Below are 10899 nucleotides of genomic sequence, written 5' to 3' on the forward strand. Positions count from 1 at the left end.
CCCGCCGCCCGCCGCCCTGCCGCCCGCCCTGCAGGAAGAAAGAAGAAGAAGAAGAAAGAAGAAGAAGGAAGGAAGAAAAAAACAAAAGAAAAACAGAAGAAAAACAAGAAAAAGGAAGAAAAAAGGAAAAAGGAAGAAAAAAAGAAAAAGGAAGAAAACAACAGAAGAAAAAAAGAAAGAAGAAAAAAAAGGAAGAAGAAAAAAAGAAAGAAGAAAGAAAGAAGAAAGAATATGTTTTGGAATTCATTAATATTTTTTTGTTTTGATGAATTTTTTTGTGTCTAATAAAATCAATTTTATTAGACACCCTCTACCGCGACACCCTCTCCCATCCCTTCCTCGCCCCCTCCTTTCGCCACCGCCCTTTCACCACCGCCACCGCCACCGCCCCCCTTCTTCACTTAATTAATTTGTTTTTACTACATGTTTTCAGGACTGACATAATGGCGGACGATAGAGCTGACCCGATTATGGACAACTATGATCCGGACGGTGAAGCACATATGTTCGGCATCATAAACGGCGATATTCTATATGTGCCGACCGGAGAAGAAGAAGATGATATCTCTTCTTATCTGAACCTTGACGGTGAAGATGAAGGGCGCCGTCAGCAAGATGATGCCGAACAAACGTCGATAAACGACGATCTTCAAATGGAAGTAGCAACCACCTCCGGCGCTGAGGTATATATATACATTGAGCCTCTGGTGATACAAACTAACTGATTTGAATAAATATGTGTGTACTAACGCGCGCGACTCTTTCTTATTTTAGCCCTCGGCCGGATCGTCGAAACAATCGAGTACGTCGTCAAAGCGTGGCGCAACCAAGACGATGAAACAAGGAGAAACATGCACCATCGAGGTTGTCGACAGTGCAACCGGCAGGCCGCTGGAGCCCCGCAAGAACGCCACCAAGTTTGTCAGCCAATGCGGAGCCATTGTTAGAGACAACGTCTCGATCACCGTCCAGGAGTGGAATGAGCCAAAGAAGGCATGAATTGATGGTTTCACTTTTGTCGATAAGAGAACAAAAAAAGATTGCTTCAAGAAGCTTATGGAACATTTCGTTCTACCTCCGGAATACAACAAATTCGATGAGGAGGGTAACAAGATTGAGGAAAACAAGGAGAGGAGGAGGCTAGTCAAACAGTTCGCTCTTCATAAGATGGCCGACGCATTCCGGAAATTCAAGCAAAATCTAGCCCATGACTTTGTCAAGCAGAACAAGACTCCGGATTTCAAAGGACAATATGAGAAACTGAAACATGATTGGCCAGAATTTGTGAAGCAAAAGAAATCGGAGCAGTTCATTCAAATATCGAAAAAAATAAGGAAAATGCGGCTAAGAAGGAGTACAATCATGTTATGGGGCCAGGAGGGTATCGCATTTGGGTGCCTAGGTTGGAGAAGATGGAGAACGAGCTGAGGGCGCGAGGAATCCGTCCAGGTACGGAGGGATGGGACCCAAGGGCCAAAAGCTGGTGGTACGGGCATGGGGGAACGCTGATGAGCAAAAGAAGTGGGCTAAGTCATTTTTGAGCACACCGTCCCAAGCCGCGAAGAATCTGCCTAACGACTATGCACGTGAACTTCGCAGGCAGGCACTCATGTTCAAGGAGAACAAAGAGCGGGAGAAGGCCGAAAGTAAAAAAAGCGGGAAACAAGTTGCCCAGCTCGGGGAACAAAGTAAACAATCGATTGCCCCGCTTATAGTGGAAGCCTTCTGTCCGGATGCCCCCGAGATCATACAAGCTGCGGCAGCACAGGGATTGACTGTAACGAGTGCCAGAGAACAAGCGGCCAACTTAGGTATTACTCTTCGTGAACTGTTAGGCCTTGATGAGGCGCCAGTAAAGGAGGTAGTAATTACATATGTCAAGAATGGGCCTCTCGTCGAGCCTGCGCAGGAAAAGGATCTACCTCCACAAATGAAAGGTCTGCTGAAATGGTACAAGGGTTACATAAAAAATAAAAACGCCAAAGAATATATTTATGCGGAAGTTAGACATGAGCATCACTTCAAACATTACTATGTACAAATTGAACTGAGTGAATTGTTCCAGCTTTTCAATCTGCGCGAGCTCGATAAATCTATCATCAGTTGCTACGTTCTGTAAGTGATTTATTAATTTCTACCCCATCTCGTTCATATTGCCTGCACTATATATATGTCCTAACTATATTGTTGTGTCCGCTATTATACATGCAGAATGAAGATTAAGGAATGCAGAGTAAGGAACATCCATGATGTTGGGTTCATTGACCCACACATCGTTAATGGACATGTGTTGGAGCGTTACCCCGCCGACGTGGAGGCAGACCTGTGGCAGTTTCTTACAAAGCAGGAACTCAAAAGTGATATTCTATTTCCTTACCATTTTGAGTGAGTGTTTCTGTCTTGAGCACATTCTCTTTCGTTTACTCCATGCATGGTATGTGGCCGGCTAATCGATGAGTTATGCATGACGTACTGTGCATGTATCGTGTCCGCAGGTTCCACTGGATTCTGCTAGTAATTAAAGTTAACACCTCAGAATGTCTCGTCCACGACTCTGTGAATATGGATCCAAAGCTTTGGGGCGGCATGAGAAGAATGCTGCAGAAGTAATTATTTTCATTCATTTGCGCTCTATATCGATCGGCCTATTTCGTTCATTTCCTAATATCAAGTAACTAATTAATAACTCTCTTGTTCATTTAATTTTCTTTGCCTCGTAGGGTTTGGAGACGGTTCGTAGATACAAAGGTCGGTGAATTCAAAAAAGAGCTAGAATTCAAAATGTTAAAGGCTAAGAATGCTGGGGATATTCAGCCACCGGAGACCAATCTATGTGGATACTATGTCTGTGAGATGATCCGGAGATACACCTCTGAGCGGGTTCCGAGTGATACCAATGCTCAGAGGAATAACCTTCGGTGGATGCTTAGTCCAGAAGCTCGCTTCCGACCACTTCAACAGGAACTAGCTGGATGGTTCAGCAGGGAAGTCCTCCATCCTAAAGGAGAACACTATTACGAGGACGTAGAACTTTATATGCATTAAATCATGTATGGAAACTTGTTCAAAATTGTATATGGTCATCCGATGATATTGAATATATATTGTATATTCCTCTTGAATTCTTTTTGGTTCTAATTTCAAATTTATTTGAAATTGTACATTCATATGCATGTATGTAGTACCGTAGAATATATGAAACTCCTTCAAAATTAAAATAAAGCACAAAAGAAATAAAACAATACAAATTAAACAGAAAACAGGTTTAAGGGGGGGGGGGCTAAAACCCTAAACCTGCGGCGGCCTTTAGTCGCGGTTGGCCAGAAGAACCGCGACTAAAGGTCCTCCGCCCCGACGGCCACCTGGCGCCCACGTGGACGGGCCTTTAGTCGCGGTTCTTAAGCAACCGCGACTAAAGGGGGGGGGCCTTTAGTCGCGCCCGGTCTGTCGCGGTTGCGCAACCGCGACTAATGGCAGTTGCGAACCGCGACCAAAGGCCCTTTTTCCACCAGTGGCTGTTTATCATATTTTTGCGACATGTGATACCTGTTAATCATATACTTTTGACACTTGACAACATTAACTTTGGCTCTGTTGTAATCACATGTAGTAATATAGCACTCCAGAACCGGTTTGTCGTTATCAACATTGAACTTATCATCTTCACGGCTTAACATAGCACTCCAGAATCGGTTTCATAATTTCACTGAACTTATAATCTTCACGGCTCGTCGTTATCAACATTTAGAAGATAACTAATTTCTATTGTATTGGCTAACATCTAACTGTCATTTTAGTTCGAGCTTACACGGTATATTTGAACTGATAAACCATTTTATCTCTAATTGCCACAAAAAACCTACTCTGAACCTGCTTCATTCTTGATAGATCGGCATGCTTCTTTGTTCTTGATACTCCACTTCCTAAATGTGACTCTGATCTTGGCTATTCAGGAAAATTACTGCAAGTATATATAATCAGGTGACTAAAATATCTAACATTAATTTCAAGCATTTGCAGAATCTTAGGAATGAATTTTCTTGAACAACTGCAAATGAATCCATCAATGTGGTGATGACTTTCTTAACCGTGTCATCAGAAATCAAGAAAAGGTAACCAGGAATTTCAGTGTTAGAGGCCGTTTCTCTTCCTGGTTTCTCTAAAATGTTAGATCATTGAATGAGTTGTATGCTTGTGAAAAGAAAAGTTCTGTGGGAATTCCTTCAATACATTTTCGTACTGGTTTTTAAAATATGATTATCCAATTCTAATGGTTTTATTGGGCTGTGTGCATCATCAAGAGAGTTCAGGAGAGCAACCATTTCTTGCCTTTTTGGAAGAAAAACTGCAAGCAAGAGCAATGGTGAACAATTTCTCAAATACTTCACATGGAACCTTTCATTAAATTGATCCTTCAAACATTCATAATAGTTATAAACCGTTTATTTAGGTATTCACGTTAGCTTTTCCTGAGGGCTAAATGCAGATCATACAGTTATCTCCTCGCCTCTTATGAATACTTCCGCCACCTTAAAAAAATCTGATGTGCATGCTTCGCATGTTACCGACTAGTAGTCTCCCCTTCTGTTGGAGTGAAGGATCTACCTCTACTGAAGTTTTGACATGCCTGCACGATGACGAGACAACTTGCTATGGAGAGGAAATCAATCTTCCATGTTCACATGAAAGGGCAGCCCATACAGCAGGAGAACAGTAGTTGCTGCTCTGCATAAGCTTAGCAACACTCCATTCTTACGTCTCATGATATATTGCTGAGTGGACAGAATTTGTTGTAAACAGAGCTTGTGCTACTGCTTACTACTCTATTTAATACCGGCCAATGTATTTTGCACATTTAATGTATCTCAGTTAACAAAAATTGTATGAAAATATGGTTAATTCAATCTTGCTAATCATCATTCCGTCATATTTCCTGAAGGGTCATATTGTTGTTGCCTATATCTTTATTTTGCCTTTTGGCGCTGTTTTGGAAGCTTGACGGCTGAATGATATAATCCCCAGCGAGTTACAAAATATCAGCTGAAGGACAGAATGATTGATATTTGACAGACATGAGGTGGTTACTGCGAAAGACATGTTCTATATGTAGCTACTAGTAGGGGGGTTTCAGAAAATGTACATCTACAAACCCCCACCTCATTCTGGACCAACCATGTGTTCCATCTGATGGCTCTGATTTGTTTTTCTATTCTTTCATCTTAGGCTCAGATTCTATTGCAGTCCCTCCCAGTTGCATCTGGTTTCTACTCCGTCCATCGCAAAATGTAAGACATTCTATTACACTATGATAGTGTTAAAAAGCGTCTTACATTTTGGACCAAAGGGAGTATTTTCCATCCCCTAGGTTTAAACCTAGTTTCATACGTGCAAAATTTAGAGGAGTATTGCTACACCCACGTAATGATAATTACAGTATGAACATAATAAGCAACATGGGGACTTGTGATTGGACATACGGGAAGGAAGGGTCCCACACCCATTAAATTCATAGGCGGCGGGAGGGCGGTGGCTGGGATAAAGAGTTAATTAGGAAGTTTACGCAAATTCCTTCATATCTACCCACAGACGTAGGATTTTAGAATGTGAAGACTATCGTGATATCAACAAGTGGAAGCAACCGATTGACCCCACGACCACGAACAAGCAGCACTTAAGTATCAGAGAGCTTACACTATGTTCATGTACTTAGCTGAACCTTTGGCACTGATCAGTTCCGCTTAATAGGATCGGAGCTTCTTCAGTGCACAATCAATATGCCGCTTCTTGTGTCTCCCTAATGCTCCGATGACTAATTGAGACAAATTCTACGCTGCACTTCATCTTCAATTCGACGAATAATTTCTCTCCAAGACTTCTTGATCAGCTCAGGAAAAATGCATCCTCCAAACTTGCTTCCAATCCATACAACATTTGGAATAGGAGGTGCACGAGGATTTACCAAGGATAAACAACTACGGAAAATTGATGCCGAGACATGATGTACAACCGTGAACCTTACATCTACACCGAACACATTATTTGGGTACCACTCCATCGTAACTCAATCAGCCTTGGAACACATTCGAGGTGAATGTATAACACAACTCCTCTTGCTATATGTTGTTCATTGGATAGGTGGTATGCCTCATGTTATGACGGGCATTGAGTAACATGAGGCTGACAATAAATCTACTCTTTATGGTATTATTTTTTAACCTAACTCAAACGTATGCCGGACAAAATTTCAACCATGTTTTGATTTTGGTAACATTGAGTAACTTGAGGCTGACAAGAAATCTACTCTTTATGCTTTGAGTAACATTGACTAACATGAGGCTGACAAGAGATCTACTCTTTATGCTTTGATTTTGGAAGAATATTGAGTAACATTCAGTAACATGAGGCTGACAAGAAATCTACTCTTTATGCTTTGATTTTGGTAAAAAATATTTTTCTAGTTTTATTTGGAAGAATATTGCAAGTCAATGGTAACCACAAAACAAGACATTTTAACTTTCTGTAAAGTTGAGTCGAAAGACCTTACTGTAAAAAGTTCATGTCCACTGGAAGAATCTTGAAGGAGCCTTGTTGTTGCATTTCGTGATTTTATAGTAGATTTGATAGCCCACATATTCTTTTGTTAACAGAATAAAGATGGAACATATATTTTGTACATATATACAAACGTAAGTGACAGTTAAAATCTATAGTTTGTACAAAGTGTTTGCATGTAGGCTCCTCCTTGCTCGATGGACATATCTTTGGTGTAATCATGATATGTTATAATTGGTTTGAAAGCCGAATTTACTACGTGTGTACTTTGTTTGGCACAAGATTAATACCTACTTAGCTAGCTCTGGCTACATATATGGATTCCATGCACAGCTATGAGGAAATTGGCAATGTGGCATTAATTTATAACATGCTTTCTAGAGTAGTTCCCCTATGAGTTCATGAAGCGCCAGAACATACATGGCTGTTCACTCGTAGTGGTTCCTTGCTGGATCAGTTCTTGTAACTTGTTCGAAATCCTATACATCTAGGAACAGGAGGTACTAGGGAATCTTGTAATACTATATATCTTTACGGTTTTGCTATTTTTCAGTCGAGTGTTTTGCAATTAGCTTTCATTCAAATTTGTGTCCATTCGATCACACATTAAGATTCGTGATGGGAGTTGTCGTTTTGGGTCAGTTTTTCTTATCGGGGGCACGTTTCGTTTTGGTCCAGCCCGTTTTCCGCCGCCCGGGTGTGGTTTTCTGTTTTTTTTTTCCTTTTGAAATTTCTCTGCGTCTTTCCCTTCCCCAATTCATTTGAGCGGTACTATTGGAATCTAGAGAGAGATAGAGAGGGAGCGAGAGGGAGAGCGCTTGGGCGGCGGAGAAGAGGAGACAATTTCGTAGTGTTCAGGTCATTCCGGAGAACCCCCTCCGCTGGAGCTTGATTTTCTCTTTGATTCCTGGTTGCCCCGGTTGGTTGTTCTAGTCTACCCCCTCCTCTCTGTGTGATTTCGTATGTTTCCGCCCCTGTAGCTTTAAGATCTAGCTCTGTTTTTGCTTGGTTTCATGGTGTGTGTACGTGTCTCGGTGTTGTTGTGGATTTTGTTAGCTCTTGTGGACACAGATGTTGGTTCTGCTTCTTGGTATGTGTAGATTCCGCTGATTCCCAATCTGCTCTTTTTGTAGATGTATGAATTGGTCTGTTGTTCTGGGTTGTGGTTCCACTGCTAGGTTTTAGACCTCCATGTTCTGATCTCATCTGATGTATGCGGTGGTAGGTGTCATCAGAGGTTTGTTTTTGTGGTTAGGGTTCGGTCATTTCTGCTGAATAGGGAGGCTCTGTATTTGCTTCTGTTGGTTGGTTCATGGCAGTTCTACTCCAACTCTCCTGATTTTCATTGTAGTTGTTCGTATATTGGTAGTATTAATTGTTTCCTGTTTTAGGATTTTTTCAGTGCTTATTTCCCATATGATTTTTTTGCAGAGTGCGAAGTGTAGTCCTAGGGGTAATCCCATGTATTTCTCTGTGCACTATCAATATAATTCCTGGTTATTTACTCTGTAATTTCATGTGTAGTAGCACTGTAATTTGTTCTGACTTTTAGTGTTAGATTTTGTATTGTAGTATATCCAGTGTAGCCTTCTTAATCTGCAAATATCAGGTAGGCAGTGTAATATGCCCAGTATATCCCAGATATGCACTGTAATGTGCCCCAGAGTTTCTCTGTAAATTCGAGGTTCTTTTACACTGTAATTTGCCCGAGATTCACATTGTTAATCCCCTAGATTTATACTGTAATATGCCCCAGATTTACTATGTATATTTTAGCTTCTTCTACTCTGTAATTTGACCAAGATATACATTGTAATCCCCTAGATTTTATACTGTAATATGCCTAAATTTTGTGTGTGTTTTTGAGCTACTTTTACTCTGTAATTTGACCGAGATTTACACTGTAATCCCCTAGATGTTGCACCGTAATATGTCCCAGACATTATACTATAATTTGACCGAGATTTACACTGGAATTTGTCTCAGATTTACTATGTAATTTGACCGAGTTTTACACTGTAATTCCCCAGATTTGCACTGTAATATGTCCCAGATATTACACTGTAATTTAACCGATATTTACATTGGAATTTGCCTAAGAGTCACTCCGTAATTTGATTGAGATTTACACTGTAATTCCCCAGTTTTTTAATTATATTTTGACTGTAAATTTCATCTACATTACTTATAATTTTATTTCATTCTCTGCAATTTTTGTGCTGCATTCCTGTGTCGTATTCATGTGTTTAGAGCTAGCTCTCGGATATGTTTCTCACTTTTTTTTATGATTTGTTTTGCTTTTTAGTCTAAAGGGTAGGCTACAAAAGTCTGTCACCAAGATGTTCCATTAGCATCATCTATTGAGAGTGCAGTTTCTTTGAATGATCCATTTGTGCCTAATGACTTCGCGGACGATGTTTCATGCTATGTCATTTGTAGTTATTTCTGTCTTCTTCTCTAGTTTTTATTTTCTTCTTTCTTCTCTCTTTCAGTTTGTTTTATTTGGGTATGTTGACTTATTTTTTCAGGAACTTTCCGGTGATGATGGAGGCCTTGACAAAGCTCTATTCAAGTTTTATATGAATCATGTTTGTGTTTTTTTTCTGGAAGTAGGTGATTATGTTTTTGACGATCTTTCTTTGGATTGACCCTTGTCTTTTTTGTTTTTTAATAAAGTGAAATCATTGAAGAGGAAATTATAATGTGCTGGAAGAGGGAATGCGGCCAGTCCCCCTTGTTATACTAATCTGTCACGTGGCTTTAGTCTGTTCTTCTCTTTAAAGTTGCACTGCAGTTTTCCAGTGTTGTAGTTCTCTATTTAGCTCATAATTAATATATTTTTCTTTTGTATCTTATTGTTTGTTTGCTCGTCTCATGGAATTTCAGTGGGTTTCCTCTGCAATTTAATTGTAATTATCAGAGTATTTCCTCCCCTGTGTAATTCCAGAGTACCTTCATTGTGTACCTTCACTGTGTTTTCCTCTGCTCATCTTAGGAAATTCATGTGTACCTTCACTGTACTTTACTTTCAGAGTAATTCCTTAGATTGTATAGTGTAATTCCAGAGCTTTAGTCGCCGTAAATCCTTGGTGTTCGCACTGTAATTTCCTGTGATTATTCACTGTTGTCATTCCTTGGTGTTTGCACTGCAATTTCCACTGATTTATTCAGTATTTTTTCTCTGATGTGTCTGAAATGCTGTCTTTGTGCCAACTTCATTGTTGTCATTCCTACAGTGTGCCTTTTCAGTTTCATTTCACTGTAATATCCCCTAGTTTTACAGTGTAATTTACTGCATAGTCACTGTAAAGCTTGGAAGTATTACAGTGGAATACCTAAGATTTTTTAGGGAGTTACACTCTGTAAATACCCCACTATTACATTGTATATACTGTAGGTACTTACAGTGGAATTCGTCTGATTTTTTCACTGTATATCCTCATTTGCCTTACAATGTAATATCCCACATTTATCATAATCCATGCTTTATCACCATTTTCCTGGTTTTCTGACAATGTAAATTGCAGCTACATTACACTGTAATGCAGCACATATTTTCATGTGTACTTACTGTACACCCTTATGTTCATGTGTACTATTTACAATGCTTTTTTAACTCTGTATTTCCTGTCGGTTCACTGTTTTTACCCTGATCTGAATAAATTTCAGCGTTGCTTTCAGTCCCTTAGAACCTAATGATTCCATTTTTTTCACTTGATTCTTTGATGTTTTCGGCAGACAAGTTCATGTAAAAGTTGTCTGTACACCAAAAGGATGAGCAAAAGGAGTAGGAGAGTTCCTGACGTGAGCAAAAGGAGACGAGTTCATGTAAAAGATATTGAGTAGTTTAAGCAACCGGGTCATAATTTGTAGCCCCACCCGTTTTGTTGGTGTTACAGACATACAATGGTCGGCACATACAATGGTCGGCTGTGTTTGGACATACATGTGTCATCTGCTTATTTGTCAGGAGATTTGAATGTAATCCAATTAGAAATCAGTCAAATGTTAAATAGACAGTCCCTATCTTTATGGACGGATGCACACACACCCTATCCTTATGAGCATCTTCGATATAATGAACCGGCAAAATATCTTGAGATATTTCATTTCTTCTTTTTACTGTCGCCTCTCGAACCAAGCCTATATTAGCACCACCTCTACTAAACATGGACCAAATATACGGGTGTGGTCAACAACAACAACCATAAGGATGGGCATATGTGTTGGGCAGCTCTCTCTCTCTCTCTCTCTGGAGGGAGGTAGTTTTTTTCCGGCCGCACGTACAGCCTTTTCTTTTATCTCAAACTGGCTAGCACTTGCCCACACAGCAGGCTGCAGTACGGG

This window comes from Triticum aestivum, chromosome 2A (genome assembly GCF_018294505.1).
Source record: "Triticum aestivum cultivar Chinese Spring chromosome 2A, IWGSC CS RefSeq v2.1, whole genome shotgun sequence".
Lineage (NCBI taxonomy): Eukaryota > Viridiplantae > Streptophyta > Magnoliopsida > Poales > Poaceae > Triticum > Triticum aestivum.